This window comes from Schistocerca serialis, unplaced genomic scaffold (genome assembly GCF_023864345.2).
Source record: "Schistocerca serialis cubense isolate TAMUIC-IGC-003099 unplaced genomic scaffold, iqSchSeri2.2 HiC_scaffold_1362, whole genome shotgun sequence".
In the NCBI taxonomy this organism is placed as follows: domain Eukaryota; kingdom Metazoa; phylum Arthropoda; class Insecta; order Orthoptera; family Acrididae; genus Schistocerca; species Schistocerca serialis.
In genome coordinates, this window is record NW_026047583.1 from 42972072 (window position 1) to 42989536 (window position 17465).

The window sequence follows — 17465 nt, forward strand, 5'->3', positions numbered from 1 at the left end:
TCCATAACTAGAGTCACAGGAATGGTTCAAAACACAGACAGTAAGAAGAGTCAGTCTTCTTGTACCTAAGTATGCATTGTGCCTTTTGTATTCAATTAAGATGCAAATTCTGTGGTTCATCGTCAATAAGGAGGTCAGATGGATACAGTAAGCCTGGAGTGAAGCCACGGAATGTAAAACTAGTGTCACAGTAATGTTTCAAAACATAGACAGTAAGAAGAGTCGGTCTTCTTGTACTTAACTCGCCATTGTGCCTTTTGTATTTAAGTCCGATGCAATTTCTGTGTTTCATCGTCAATAAGAAGGTCAGCTGGATACAGTAAACCTGAAGTGAAACATCTGAATCTATAACTAGTGTCACAGGAATGGTTCAATGCATTGACAGGAAGAAGAGCCAGTCGTCTTGTACTTGAGTCGGCATTGTGCATTTTGTATTTAATTCCGATGCATTTTCTGTGTTCATCGTCAATACGACGGTCAGGGGGATACAGTAAATCTGAAGTGAAGCATCGGAATCTATAACTAGTGTCACAGGAATGGTTCACAACATAGACAGAAAGAAGAGTCAGTCTTCTTGTACTTAAGTCGGCATTGTGCTTTTTGTATTTAATTCCGATGCAATTTCTGTGTTTCATCGTCAATAAGAAGGTCCAAGGGACACAGTAAACCTGGAGTGAAGCATCGGAATCTATAACTAGTTTCACAGGAATGGTTCAAAACATAGACAGTAAGAAGAGTCAGTCATCTTGTACTTAAATCGGAATGTGCCTTTGGTATTTAACTCCGATGCAATTTCTGTCTTTCATCGTCAATAAGAGGGTCAGAGGGATACAGTAAACCTGAAGTGAAGCATCGGAAACTATAACTAGTGTCACAGGAATGGTTCGAAACATAGTCAGTAAGAAGAGTCAGTCTTCTTGTACTTAAGTCGGCATTGTGCCTTTTCTATTTAATACCGATGCAATTTCTGTGTTTCAACGTCAATAAGAAGGTCCAAGGGATACAGTAAACCTGGAGTGAAGCATCGGAATCTATGACCAGTGTCACAGGAATGGTTCAAAACATAGTCAATAAGAAGAGTCAGTCTTCTTGTACTAAAGTCGGCGTTGTGCCTTTTGCATTTAATTCCGATGCAATTTCTGTGTTTCACCGTCAATAAGAACGTCAGAGGGATACAGTAAACCTGAAGTTAAGCATCGGAATCTATAACTACTGTCACAGGATTGGTTCAAAACATAGACAGTACGAAGAGTCAGACTTCTCGTACTTATGTCGTAATTCTGCCTTTTGTATTTAATTAAGATGCAATTTTAGTGTTTCATCGTCAGTAAGAAGGTCAGAGGGATACAGTAAACCTGAAGTGATGCATCGGAATCTATAACTAGTGTCACAGGAATGGTTCAAAACATAGACAGTAATAAGAGGCAGTCTTCTAGTACCTAAGTCGGTATTGTGCCTTTTCTATATAATTCCGATGCAATTTCTGTGTTTCATCGTCAATAAGAAGGTCAGAGGGATACAGTGAACCTGAAGTGAAGCATCGGAATCCATAACTAGTGTCACAGGAACGCTTCAAAACACAGACAGTAAGAAGAGTCAGTCTTCTTGTAACTAAGTCGGCATTGTGCCTTTTGTATTCAATTAAGATGCAACTTCTGTGTTTCATCGTCAATAAGGAGGTCAGATGGATACAGTGAACCTGGGGTGAAGCATCGGAATGTAAAACTAGTGTCACAGTAATGGTTCAAAACATAGACAGAAAGAAGAGTCAGTCTTCTTGTACTTAAGTCGGCATTGTGCTTTTTGTATTTAATTCCGATGCAATTTCTGTGTTTCATCGTCAATAAGAAGGTCAGAGGGATACAGTGAACCTGAAGCGAAGCATCGGACTCCATAACTAGAGTCACAGGAATGGTTCAAAACACAGACAGTAAGAAGAGTCAGTCTTCTTGTACCTAAGTATGCATTGTGCCTTTTGTATTCAATTAAGATGCAAATTCTGTGATTCATCGTCAATAAGGAGGTCAGATGGATACAGTAAGCCTGGAGTGAAGCCACGGAATGTAAAACTAGTGTCACAGTAATGGTTCAAAACATAGACAGTAAGAAGAGTCGCTCTTCTTGTACTTAACTCGCCATTGTGCCTTTTGTATTTAAGTCCGATGCAATTTCTGTGTTTCATCGTCAATAAGAAGGTCAGCTGGATACAGTAAACCTGAAGTGAAACATCTGAATCTATAACTAGTGTCACAGGAATGGTTCAATGCATTGACAGGAAGAAGAGCCAGTCGTCTTGTACTTGAGTCGGCATTGTGCATTTTGTATTTAATTCCGATGCATTTTCTGTGTTCATCGTCAATACGACGGTCAGGGGGATACAGTAAATCTGAAGTGAGGCATCGGAATCTATAACTAGTGTCACAGGAATGGTTCACAACATAGACAGAAAGAAGAGTCAGTCTTCTTGTACTTAAGTCGGCATTGTGCTTTTTGTATTTAATTCCGATGCAATTTCTGTGTTTCATCGTCAATAAGAAGGTCCAAGGGACACAGTAAACCTGGAGTGAAGCATCGGAATCTATAACTAGTTTCACAGGAATGGTTCAAAACATAGACAGTAAGAAGAGTCAGTCATCTTGTACTTAAGTCGGAATGTGCCTTTGGTATTTAATTCCGATGCAATTTCTGTCTTTCATCGTCAATAAGAGGGTCAGAGGGATACAGTAAACCTGAAGTGAAGCATCGGAAACTATAACTAGTGTCACAGGAATGGTTCAAAACATAGTCAGTAAGAAGAGTCAGTCTTCTTGTACTTAAGTCGGCATTGTGCCTTTTCTATTTAATACCGATGCAATTTCTGTGTTTCAACGTCAATAAGAAGGTCCAAGGGATACAGTAAACCTGGAGTGAAGCATCGGAATCTATGACCAGTGTCACAGGAATGGTTCAAAACATAGTCAATAAGAAGAGTCAGTCTTCTTGTACTAAAGTCGGCGTTGTGCCTTTTGCATTTAATTCCGATGCAATTTCTGTGTTTCACCGTCAATAAGAACGTCAGAGGGATACAGTAAACCTGAAGTTAAGCATCGGAATCTATAACTACTGTCACAGGAATGGTTCAAAACATAGACAGTACGAAGAGTCAGACTTCTTGTACTTATGTCGTAATTCTGCCTTTTGTATTTAATTAAGATGCAATTTTAGTGTTTCATCGCCAGTAAGAAGGTCAGAGGGATACAGTAAACCTGAAGTGATGCATCGGAATCTATAACTAGTGTCACAGGAATGGTTCAAAACATAGACAGTAATAAGAGGCAGTCTTCTAGTACCTAAGTCGGTATTGTGCCTTTTCTATATAATTCCGATGCAATTTCTGTGTTTCATCGTCAATAAGAAGGTCAGAGGGATACAGTGAACCTGAAGTGAAGCATCGGAATCCATAACTAGTGTCACAGGAACGCTTCAAAACACAGACAGTAAGAAGAGTCAGTCTTCTTGTAACTAAGTCGGCATTGTGCCTTTTGTATTCAATTAAGATGCAACTTCTGTGTTTCATCGTCAATAAGGAGGTCAGATGGATACAGTGAACCTGGGGTGAAGCATCGGAATGTAAAACTAGTGTCACAGTAATGGTTCAAAACATAGACAGTAAGAAGAGTCGGTCCTCTTGTACTTAACTGGCCATTGTGCCTTTTGTATTTAATTCCGATGGAATTTCTGTGTTTCATCGTCAATAAGAAGGTCAGCTGGATACAGTAAACCTAAATTGAAGAATCTGAATCTATAACTAGTGTCACAGGAATGGTTCAAAGCATTGACAGGAAGAAGAGCCAGTCGCCTTGTACTTGAGTCGGCATTGTGTCTTTTGTATTTAATTCCGATTCATTTTCTGTTTTCATCGTCAATACGACGGTAAGGGGGATACAGTAAATCTGAAGTGAAGCATCGGAATCTATAACTAGTGTCACAGGAATGGTTCAAAACATAGACAGTAAGAAGAGTCAGCCTTCTTGTACTTAAGTCGGCATTGTGCCTTTTGTATTTAATTCCGATGCAATTTCTGTGTTTCATCGTCAATAAGATGGTCCAAGGGACACAGTAAACCTGGAGTGAAGCATCGGAATCTATAACTAGTTTCAAAGGAATGGTTCAAAACATAGACAGTAAGAAGAGTCAGTCATCTTGTACTTAAGTCTTCATTGTGCCTTTTGTATTCAATTAAGATGCAATTTCTGTGTTTCATCGTCAACAAGGAGGTCAGATACATACAGTAAACCGGGAGTGAAGCATCGGAATGTAAAACTAGTGTCACAGTAATGGTTCAAAACATAGACTGTAAGAAGAGTCGGTTTTCTTGTACTGAACTCGCCATTGTGCCTTTTGTATTTAATTCCGATGCAATTTCTGTGTTTCATCATCAATAAGAAGGTCAGCTGGATACAGTAAACCTGAAGTGAAGCATCTGAATCTATACCTAGTGTCACAGGAGTGGTTCAGAACATTGACAGGAAGAAGAGCCAGTCGTCTTGTACTTGAGTCGGCATTGTGCCTTATATATTCAATTCCGATGCATTTTATGTGTTCAAAGTCAATACGACGGTCAGGGGGATACAGTAAATCTGAAGTGAAGCATCGGAATCAATAACTAGTGTCACAGGAATGGTTCAAAACATAGACAGTAAGAAGAGTCAGTCTTCTTGTACTTAAGTCGGCATTGTGAATTTTGTATTTAATTCCGATGCAATTTCTGTGTTTCATCGTCAATAAGAAGGTCCAAGGGACACAGTAAACCTGAAGTGATGCATCGTAATCCATAACTAGTGTCACAAGAATGGTTCAAAACATAGACAGTAGGAAGAGTCAGTCCTCTTGTAGATAGGTCGGCATTGTGCCTTTTGTATTTAATTCCGATGCAATTTCTGTGTTTCATCGTCAATAAGGAGGTCCAAGGGATACAGTAAACGTGGAGTGAAACATCGGAATCAATAACTAGTGTCACAGGAATGGTTCAAAACATAGTCAGTAAGAAGAGTCAGTCTTCTTGTACTTAAGTCGACATTGTGCCTTTTGTATTTAATTCCGATGCAATTTCTGTGATTCATCGTCAATAAGAAGGTCAAAGGGATACAGTAAACCTGGAGTGAAGCATCGGAATCTATAACTAGTGTCCCAGCGATTGTTAAAATCATAGACAGTAAGAAGAGTCAGTCTTCATGTACTTAAGTCGGCATTGTGCCTTTTGTATTTAATTCGGATGCAATTTCTGTGTTTCATCGTCAATAAGAAGGTCCAAGGGATTCAGTAAACCGGGAGTGAAGCATCGGAATCCATAACTAGTGTCACAGGAATGAATCAAAACATAGTCGGTAAGAAGAATCAGTCTTCTTGTACTTAAGTCGGCATTGTGCCTTTTCTATTTAATTCCGATGCAATTTCTGTGATTCATCGTCAACATGAAGGTCCAAGGGATACAGTAAACCTGGACTGAAGCATCGGAATCTATAACTAGTGTCACACGAATAAATGAAACATAGTCGGTAAGAAGATCAGTCTTCTTGTACTTAAGTCGGCATTGTGCCATTTGTATTTAATTCCGATGCCATTTCTGTGTTTCATCGTCAACAAGAAGGTCCAAAGGATACATTAAACCTGAAGTGAAGCATCGGAATCTATAACTAGTGTCACAGGAATGGTTCAAAACATAATGAGTAGGATGAGTCAGTCTTCTTGTACTTATGTCCGCATTGTGCCTTTTCTATTCAATTCTGATGCAATATCTGTGTTTCATCGTCAATAAGAAGGTCCAAGGGATACAGTAAATCTGGAGTGAAGCATCGGATTCTATAAGTAGTGTAACAGGAATGGTTCAAAACATAGACAGTAGGAAGAGTCAGTCTTCTTGTACTTAAGTCGGCATTGTGCCTTTTGTATTTTATTCCGATTCAATTTCTGTGTTTCAACGTCAATAAGAAGGTCTGAGGGATACAGTAAACCTGAAGTGAAGCATCGGAATCTACAACTAGTGTCATAGGAATGGTTCAAACATAGACAGTAAGAAGAGTCAGTCTTCTTGTACTTATGTCGGCTTTGTGCCTTTTGTATTTAATTCCGATGCAATTTCTGTGTTTCATCGTCAATAAGAAGGTCCAAGGGATACAGTAAACCGGAAGTGAAGCATCGGAATCTATAACTAGTGTCACAGGAATAGTTCCAAACATAGTCAGTAAGAAGAGTCAGTCTTCTTGTATTTAAGTCGGCATTTCGCCTCTTGTATTTAATTCCGATGCAACTTCTGTGTTTCATCGTCAATGAGAAGGTCTGAGGGATACAGTAAACCTGAAGTGAAGCATCGGAATCTAAAACTAGTGTCACTGGAATGATTCAAATCATAGACAGTGGGAAGAGTCAGTCTTCTTGTACTTAAGTCGGCATTGTGCCTTTTCTATTTAATTCCGATGCAATTTCTGTGTTTCATCGTCAATAAGAAGGTCCAAGAGATACAGTAAACCTGAAGTGAAGCATCGGAATCTACAACTAGTGTCATAGGAATGGTTCAAACATAGACAGTAAGAAGAGTCAGTCTTCTTGTACTTATGTCGGCTTTGTGCCTTTTGTATTTAATTCCGATGCAATTTCTGTGTTTCATCGTCAATAAGAAGGTCCAAGGGATACAGTAAACCGGAAGTGAAGCATCGGAATCTATAACTAGTGTCACAGGAATAGTTCCAAACATAGTCAGTAAGAAGAGTCAGTCTTCTTGTATTTAAGTCGGCATTTCGCCTCTTGTATTTAATTCCGATGCAACTTCTGTGTTTCATCGTCAATGAGAAGGTCTGAGGGATACAGTAAACCTGAAGTGAAGCATCGGAATCTATAACTAGTGTCACAGGAATGTTTCAAACATAGGCAGTAGGAAGAGTCAGTAATCTTGTACTTAAGACGGAATGTGGCTTTTGTATTTAATTCCGATGCAATTTCTGTGTTTCATCGTTAATAACAGTGTCAGAGGGATACAGTAAACCTGAAGTGAATCATCGGAATCTATAACTAGTGTCACAGAAATGGTTCAAAACATAGTCCGTAAGAAGAGTCAGTCTTCTTGTACTTAAGTTTGTATTGTGCCCTTTGTATTTAATTCCGATGCAATTTCTGTGTTTCATCGGCAATATGAAGGTCCAAGGGATACAGTAAACCTGGAGTGAAGCATCGGAATTTATAACTAGTGTCACAGGAATGGTTTAAAACATAGACAGTAAGAAGAGTCAGTCTTCTTGTACTTAAGTTGGCATTGTGCCTTCTGTATTTAATTCCGATACCATTTCGGTGTTTCATCGTCAATAAGAAGGGCCAAGGGATACAGTAAACCTGAAGTGAAGCATCGGAATCTGTAAGTAGTGTCACAGGAATGGTTCAAATCATAGTCAGTAAGAAGAGTCAGTATTCTTTTACTTAAGTCGGCATTGTGCCTTTTGTATTTAATTCCGATGTATTTTCTGTGTTTCATCATCAACAAGAAGGTCCAAGGGATACAGTAAACCTGGAGTGAAGCATCGGAATCTATAAGTAGTGTCACAGGAATGGTTCAAAACATAGACACTAAGAAGAGTCAGTCTTCTTGTACTTAAGTCGGCATTGTGCCTTTTGTATTTAATTCGGATGCAATTTCTGTGTTTCATCGTTAATAAGGATGTCCAAGGGATACGGTAAACCTGGAGTGAAGCATCGGAATCTATAACTAGTGTCACAGTAATGGTTCAAAACATAGTCAGTAAGAAGAGTCAGTCTCCTTGTACTTAAGTCGGCATTGTGCCTTTTATATTTAATTCCGATGCAATTTCTGTGTTTCATCGTCAATAAGAAGGTCCAAGAGATACAGTAAACCTGGAGTGAAGCATCGGTATCTATAACTAGTGTCTCAGCGATGGTTAAAATTATAGACAGTAAGAAGAGTCAGTCTTCTTGTTCTTAAGTCTGCATTGTGCCTTTTGTCTATAATTCGGATGCAATTTTTGTGTTTCATCGTCAATAAGAAGGTCCAAGGGATACAGTAATCCGGGAGTGAAGCATCGGAATCTATAACTAGTGTCACAGGAATGAATGAAAACATAGTCGGTAAGAAGAATCAGTCTTCTTGTACTTAACTCGGCATTGTGCCTTTGTATTTAATTCGGATGCAATTTCTGTGTTTCATCGTCAATAAGAAGGTCCAAGGGATACAGTACACTGGGAGTGAGGCATCGGAATCTATAACTAGTGTCACAAGAATGAATCAAATCATAGTCGGTAAGAAGATTCAGTCTTCTTGTACATAAGTCGGCATTGTGCCTTTTGTATTTAATTCCGATGCAATTTATGTGTTACATCGTCAATAAGAAGGTCCAAGAGATACAGTAAACCTGAAGTGAAGCATCGGAATCTATAACTAGTGTCCCAGAAATGGTTGAAAACATAGTCAGTAAGAAGAGTCAGTCTTCTTGTACTTAAGTCGGCATTGTGCCTTTTGTATTTCATTCCGATGCAATTTCTGTGTTTCATCGTCAATAAGAAGGGCCAAGGGACACAGTAAACCTGGAGTGCAGCATCGGAATCTATAACTAGTGTCACAGGAATTGTTCAAATCATAGACAGTAAGAAGAGCCAGTCATCTTGTACTTAAGTCGGAATGTGCCTTTTGAATTTAATTCCGATGCAATTTCTGTGTTTCATCGTCAATAAGAGGGTCCGAGGGATACAGTAAACCTGAAGTGAAGCATCGGAATCTATAACTAGTGTCACAAGAATGGTCCAAAACATAGTCAGTAAGAAGAGTCCGTCTTCTTGAACTTAAGTCGGCATTGTGCCTTTTGTATTTAATTCCGATGCAATTTCTGTGTTTCATCGTCAATAAGAAGGTCCAGGGGACACAGTAAACCTGGAGTGAAACATCGGAATCTATAATTAGTTTCACCTGCATGGTTCAAATCATAGACAGTAAGAAGAGTCATTCATCTTGTACTTAAGTCGGAATGTGCCTTTTGTATTTAATTCCGATGCAATTTCTGTGTTTCATCGTCAATAAGAGGGTCACAGGGATACAGTAAACCTGAAGTGAAGCTTCGGAATCTATAACTAGTGTCACAGGTTTGGTTAGAAACATAGACAGTAGGAAGAGTCAGTCTTCTTGTACTTAAGTCGGCATTGTGCCTTTTCTATTTAATTCCGATGCAATTTCTGTGTTTCATCGTCAATAAGAAGGTCCAAGGGATACAGTAAACCTGGAGAGAAGCATCGGAATCTATAACTAGTGTCACAGGTATGGTTCAAAACATAGTCAGTAAGAAGAGTCAGTCTTCTTGTACTTAAGTCGGCATTGTGCCTTTTGTACTTAATTCCGATGCAATTTTTGTGTTTCATCGTCAATAAGAACGTCCAAGGGATACAGTAAACCTGGAGTGAAGCATCGGAATTTATAACTAGTGTCACAGGAATGGTTCAAACATAGACAGTAAGAAGAATCAGTCTTCTCGTACTTAAGTCGGCATTGTGCCTTTTGTATTTAATTCCGATGCAATTTCTGTGTTCCATCGTCAATAAGAAGGTCCAAGGGACACAGTAAACCTGGAGTGAAGCATCGGAATCTATAACTAGTTTCACAGGAATGGTTCAAAACATAGACAGTAAGAAGAGTCAGTCATCTTGTACTTAAGTCGGAATGTGCCTTTTGTATTTAATTACGATGCAATTTCTGTGTTTCATCGTCAATAAGAGGGTCAGAGGGATACAGTAAACCTGAAGTGAAGCATCGGAATCTATAACTAGTGTCACAGCAATGGTTCAAAACATAGACAGTAGGAAGCGTCTGTCTTCTTCTACTTAAGTCGGCACTGTGCCTTTTCTGTTTAAATCCGATGCAATTTCTGTGTTTCATCGTCAATAAGAGGGTCAGAGGGATACAGTAAACCTGAAGTGAAGCATCGGAATCTATAACTAGTGTCACAGGAATGGTTCAAAACATAGTCAGTAAGAAGAGTCAGCATTCTTGTACTTATGTCGGCATTGTGCCTTTTGTATTTAATTCCGATGCAATTTCTGTGTTTCATCGTCAATAAGAAGGTCAGAGGGATACAGTAAACCTGGAGTGAAGCATCGGAATCTATAACTAGTTTCACAGGAATGGTTCAGAACATAGACAGTAAGAAGAGTCAGTCATCTTGTACTTAAGTCGGAATGTGCCTTTTGTATTTAATTCCGATGCAATTTCCGTGTTTCATCGTCAATAAGAGGGTCAGAGGGATACAGTAAACCTGAAGTGAAGCATCGGAATCTATAACTAGTGTCACAGGAATGGTTCAAAACATAGACAGTAGGAAGCGTCTGTCTTCTTGTACTTACGTCGGCATTGTGCCTTCTGTATTTAATTCCGATACCATTTCTGTGTTTCATCGTCAATAAGAAGGTCCAAGTGATACAGTAAACCTGAAGTGAAGCATCGGAATCTATAACTAGTGTCACAGGAATGGCTCAAATCATAGTCAGTAAGAAGAGTCAGAATTCTTGTACTTAAGTCGGCATTGTCCCTTTTGTATTTAATTCAGATGCAATTTCTGTGTTTCATCGTCACTAAGATGGTCCAAGGGATACAGTAAACCTGGAGTGAAGCATTGGAATCTATAACTAGTGTCTCAGCGATGGTTAAAAACATAGACAGTAAGAAGAGTCATTATCCTTCTTCTGAAGTCGGCATTGTCCCTTTTGTATTTAATTCAGATGCAATTTCTGTGTTTCATCGTCACTAAGATGGTCCAAGGGACACAGTAAACCTGGAGTGCAGCATCGGAATCTATAACTAGTGTCACAGGAATTGTTCAAAACATAGACAGTAAGAAGAGTCAGTCATATTGTACTTAAGTCGGAATGTGACTTTTGTATTTAATTCCGATGCAATTTCTGTGTTTCATCGTCAATAAGAGGGTCAGAGGGATACAGTAAACCTGAAGTGAAGCATCGGAATCTATAACTAATGTCACACGAATGGTTCAAAACATAGTCAGTAAGAAGAGTCCGTCTTCTTGAACTTAAGTCGGCATTGTGCCTTTTGTATTTAATTCCGATGCAATTTCTGTGTTTCATCATCAATAAGAAGGTCCAAGGGATACAGTAAACCTGGAGTGAAGCATCGGAATTTATAACTAGTGTCACAGGAATGGTTCAAAACATAGACAGTAAGAAGAATCAGTCTTCTTGTACTTAAGTCGGCATTGTGCCTTTTGTATTTAACTCCGATGCAATTTCTGTGTTTCATCGTCAATAAGAAGGTCCAAGGGACACAGTAAACCTGGAGTGAAGCATCGGAATCTATAACTAGTTGCACAGACATGGTTCAAATCATAGACAGTAAGAAGAGTCAGTTATCTTGTACTTAAGTCGGAATGTGCCTTTTGTATTTAATTCCGATGCAATTTCTGTGTTTCATCGTCATTAAGAGGGTCAGAGGGATACAGCAAACCTGAAGTGAAGCTTCGGAATCTATAACTAGTGTCACTTGATTGGTTCAAAACATAGACAGTAGGAAGAGTCAGTCTTCTTGTACTTAAGTCGGCATTGTGCCTTTTGTATTTAATTCCGATGCAATTTCTGTGTTTCATCGTCAATAAGAAGGTCCAAGGGATACAGTAAACCGGGAGTGAAGCATAGGAATCTATAACTAGTGTCAGAGGAATGGTTCAAAACATAGTCAGTAAGAAGAGTCAGTCTTCTTGTACTGAAGTCGGCATTGTGCGGTTTGTATTAAATTTTCGATGCATTTTCTTTGTTTCATGGTCAATAAGAGGGTCCAAGGGATACAGTAAACCTGGAGTGAAGCATCGGAATCTATAACTAGTGTCACAGGGATGAATCAAACATATTCGGTAAGAAGAATCAGTCTTCTTGTACTTAAGTCGGCATTGTGCCTTTTGTATTTAATTCCGATGCAATTTCTGTGTTTCATCGTCAACAAGAAGGTTCAAGGGATACATTAAACCTGAACTGAAGCATCGGAATCTATAACTAGTGTCACAGGAATGGTTCAAAACATAGAAAGTTGGAAGAGTCAGTCTTCTTGTACTTATGTCGGCATTGTGCCTTTTCTATTCAATTCCGATGCAATACCTGTGTTTCATCGTCAATAAGAAGGTCCAAGGGATACAGTAAACCTGGAGTGAAGCATCGGAATCTATAAGTAGTGCCAGAAGAATGGTTCAAAACATATGCAGTAGGAAGAGTCAGTCTCCTTGTACTTAAGTCGGCATTGTGCATTTTGTATTTTATTCCGATGCAATTTCTGTGTTTCATCGTCACTAAGAAGGTCTGAGGGATACAGTAAAACTGAAGGGAAGCATCGGAATCTATAACTAGTGCCATAGGAATGGTTCAAACATAGACAGTAAGAAGAGTCAGTCTTCTTGTACTTAAGTCGGCATTGTGCCTTTTGTATTTAATTCCGATGCAATTTCTGTGTTTCATCGTCAATGAGAAGGTCTGAGGGATACAGTAAACCTGAAGGGAAGCATCGGAATCTATAACTAGTGCCATAGGAATGGTTCAAACATAGTCAGTAATAAGAGTCAGTATCCTTGTACTTAAGTCGGCATTGCGCCTTTTGTATTTAATTCCGATGCAATTTCTGTGTTTCATCGGCAATATGAAGGTCCAAGGGATACAGTAAACCTGGAGTGAAGCATCGGAATTTATAACTAGTGTCACAGGAATGGTTTAAAACATAGACAGTAAGAAGAGTCAGTCTTCTTGTACTTAAGTTGGCATTGTGCCTTCTGTATTTAATTCCGATACCATTTCGGTGTTTCATCGTCAATAAGAAGGGCCAAGGGATACAGTAAACCTGAAGTGAAGCATCGGAATCTGTAAGTAGTGTCACAGGAATGGTTCAAATCATAGTCAGTAAGAAGAGTCAGTATTCTTTTACTTAAGTCGGCATTGTGCCTTTTGTATTTAATTCCGATGTATTTTCTGTGTTTCATCATCAACAAGAAGGTCCAAGGGATACAGTAAACCTGGAGTGAAGCATCGGAATCTATAAGTAGTGTCACAGGAATGGTTCAAAACATAGACACTAAGAAGAGTTAGTCTTCTTGTACTTAAGTCGGCATTGTGCCTTTTGTATTTAATTCGGATGCAATTTCTGTGTTTCATCGTTAATAAGGATGTCCAAGGGATACGGTAAACCTGGAGTGAAGCATCGGAATCTATAACTAGTGTCACAGTAATGGTTCAAAACATAGTCAGTAAGAAGAGTCAGTCTCCTTGTACTTAAGTCGGCATTGTGCCTTTTATATTTAATTCCGATGCAATTTCTGTGTTTCATCGTCAATAAGAAGGTCCAAGAGATACAGTAAACCTGGAGTGAAGCATCGGTATCTATAACTAGTGTCTCAGCGATGGTTAAAATTATAGACAGTAAGAAGAGTCAGTCTTCTTGTTCTTAAGTCTGCATTGTGCCTTTTGTCTATAATTCGGATGCAATTTTTGTGTTTCATCGTCAATAAGAAGGTCCAAGGGATACAGTAATCCGGGAGTGAAGCATCGGAATCTATAACTAGTGTCACAGGAATGAATGAAAACATAGTCGGTAAGAAGAATCAGTCTTCTTGTACTTAACTCGGCATTGTGCCTTTGTATTTAATTCGGATGCAATTTCTGTGTTTCATCGTCAATAAGAAGGTCCAAGGGATACAGTACACTGGGAGTGAGGCATCGGAATCTATAACTAGTGTCACAAGAATGAATCAAATCATAGTCGGTAAGAAGATTCAGTCTTCTTGTACATAAGTCGGCATTGTGCCTTTTGTATTTAATTCCGATGCAATTTATGTGTTTCATCGTCAATAAGAAGGTCCAAGAGATACAGTAAACCTGAAGTGAAGCATCGGAATCTATAACTAGTGTCCCAGAAATGGTTGAAAACATAGTCAGTAAGAAGAGTCAGTCTTCTTGTACTTAAGTCGGCATTGTGCCTTTTGTATTTCATTCCGATGCAATTTCTGTGTTTCATCGTCAATAAGAAGGGCCAAGGGACACAGTAAACCTGGAGTGCAGCATCGGAATCTATAACTAGTGTCACAGGAATTGTTCAAATCATAGACAGTAAGAAGAGCCAGTCATCTTGTACTTAAGTCGGAATGTGCCTTTTGAATTTAATTCCGATGCAATTTCTGTGTTTCATCGTCAATAAGAGGGTCCGAGGGATACAGTAAACCTGAAGTGAAGCATCGGAATCTATAACTAGTGTCACAAGAATGGTCCAAAACATAGTCAGTAAGAAGAGTCCGTCTTCTTGAACTTAAGTCGGCATTGTGCCTTTTGTATTTAATTCCGATGCAATTTCTGTGTTTCATCGTCAATAAGAAGGTCCAGGGGACACAGTAAACCTGGAGTGAAACATCGGAATCTATAATTAGTTTCACAGGCATGGTTCAAATCATAGACAGTAAGAAGAGTCATTCATCTTGTACTTAAGTCGGAATGTGCCTTTTGTATTTAATTCCGATGCAATTTCTGTGTTTCATCGTCAATAAGAGGGTCACAGGGATACAGTAAACCTGAAGTGAAGCTTCGGAATCTATAACTAGTGTCACAGGTTTGGTTAGAAACATAGACAGTAGGAAGAGTCAGTCTTCTTGTACTTAAGTCGGCATTGTGCCTTTTCTATTTAATTCCGATGCAATTTCTGTGTTTCATCGTCAATAAGAAGGTCCAAGGGATACAGTAAACCTGGAGAGAAGCATCGGAATCTATAACTAGTGTCACAGGTATGGTTCAAAACATAGTCAGTAAGAAGAGTCAGTCCTCTTGTACTTAAGTCGGCATTGTGCCTTTTGTACTTAATTCCGATGCAATTTTTGTGTTTCATCGTCAATAAGAACGTCCAAGGGATACAGTAAACCTGGAGTGAAGCATCGGAATTTATAACTAGTGTCACAGGAATGGTTCAAACATAGACAGTAAGAAGAATCAGTCTTCTCGTACTTAAGTCGGCATTGTGCCTTTTGTATTTAATTCCGATGCAATTTCTGTGTTCCATCGTCAATAAGAAGGTCCAAGGGACACAGTAAACCTGGAGTGAAGCATCGGAATCTATAACTAGTTTCACAGGAATGGTTCAAAACATAGACAGTAAGAAGAGTCAGTCATCTTGTACTTAAGTCGGAATGTGCCTTTTGTATTTAATTACGATGCAATTTCTGTGTTTCATCGTCAATAAGAGGGTCAGAGGGATACAGTAAACCTGAAGTGAAGCATCGGAATCTATAACTAGTGTCACAGCAATGGTTCAAAACATAGACAGTAGGAAGTGTCTGTCTTCTTCTACTTAAGTCGGCACTGTGCCTTTTCTGTTTAAATCCGATGCAATTTCTGTGTTTCATCGTCAATAAGAGGGTCAGAGGGATACAGTAAACCTGAAGTGAAGCATCGGAATCTATAACTAGTGTCACAGGAATGGTTCAAAACATAGTCAGTAAGAAGAGTCAGCATTCTTGTACTTATGTCGGCATTGTGCCTTTTGTATTTAATTCCGATGCAATTTCTGTGTTTCATCGTCAATAAGAAGGTCAGAGGGATACAGTAAACCTGGAGTGAAGCATCGGAATCTATAACTAGTTTCACAGGAATGGTTCAGAACATAGACAGTAAGAAGAGTCAGTCATCTTGTACTTAAGTCGGAATGTGCCTTTTGTATTTAATTCCGATGCAATTTCCGTGTTTCATCGTCAATAAGAGGGTCAGAGGGATACAGTAAACCTGAAGTGAAGCATCGGAATCTATAACTAGTGTCACAGGAATGGTTCAAAACATAGACAGTAGGAAGCGTCTGTCTTCTTGTACTTACGTCGGCATTGTGCCTTCTGTATTTAATTCCGATACCATTTCTGTGTTTCATCGTCAATAAGAAGGTCCAAGTGATACAGTAAACCTGAAGTGAAGCATCGGAATCTATAACTAGTGTCACAGGAATGGCTCAAATCATAGTCAGTAAGAAGAGTCAGAATTCTTGTACTTAAGTCGGCATTGTCCCTTTTGTATTTAATTCAGATGCAATTTCTGTGTTTCATCGTCACTAAGATGGTCCAAGGGATACAGTAAACCTGGAGTGAAGCATTGGAATCTATAACTAGTGTCTCAGCGATGGTTAAAAACATAGACAGTAAGAAGAGTCAGTATCCTTCTTCTGAAGTCGGCATTGTCCCTTTTGTATTTAATTCAGATGCAATTTCTGTGTTTCATCGTCACTAAGATGGTCCAAGGGACACAGTAAACCTGGAGTGCAGCATCGGAATCTATAACTAGTGTCACAGGAATTGTTCAAAACATAGACAGTAAGAAGAGTCAGTCATATTGTACTTAAGTCGGAATGTGACTTTTGTATTTAATTCCGATGCAATTTCTGTGTTTCATCGTCAATAAGAGGGTCAGAGGGATACAGTAAACCTGAAGTGAAGCATCGGAATCTATAACTAATGTCACACGAATGGTTCAAAACATAGTCAGTAAGAAGAGTCCGTCTTCTTGAACTTAAGTCGGCATTGTGCCTTTTGTATTTAATTCCGATGCAATTTCTGTGTTTCATCATCAATAAGAAGGTCCAAGGGATACAGTAAACCTGGAGTGAAGCATCGGAATTTATAACTAGTGTCACAGGAATGGTTCAAAACATAGACAGTAAGAAGAATCAGTCTTCTTGTACTTAAGTCGGCATTGTGCCTTTTGTATTTAACTCCGATGCAATTTCTGTGTTTCATCGTCAATAAGAAGGTCCAAGGGACACAGTAAACCTGGAGTGAAGCATCGGAATCTATAACTAGTTGCACAGACATGGTTCAAATCATAGACAGTAAGAAGAGTCAGTTATCTTGTACTTAAGTCGGAATGTGCCTTTTGTATTTAATTCCGATGCAATTTCTGTGTTTCATCGTCATTAAGAGGGTCAGAGGGATACAGCAAACCTGAAGTGAAGCTTCGGAATCTATAACTAGTGTCACTTGATTGGTTCAAAACATAGACAGTAGGAAGAGTCAGTCTTCTTGTACTTAAGTCGGCATTGTGCCTTTTGTATTTAATTCCGATGCAATTTCTGTGTTTCATCGTCAATAAGAAGGTCCAAGGGATACAGTAAACCGGGAGTGAAGCATAGGAATCTATAACTAGTGTCAGAGGAATGGTTCAAAACATAGTCAGTAAGAAGAGTCAGTCTTCTTGTACTGAAGTCGGCATTGTGCGGTTTGTATTAAATTTTCGATGCATTTTCTTTGTTTCATGGTCAATAAGAGGGTCCAAGGGATACAGTAAACCTGGAGTGAAGCATCGGAATCTATAACTAGTGTCACAGGGATGAATCAAACATATTCGGTAAGAAGAATCAGTCTTCTTGTACTTAAGTCGGCATTGTGCCTTTTGTATTTAATTCCGATGCAATTTCTGTGTTTCATCGT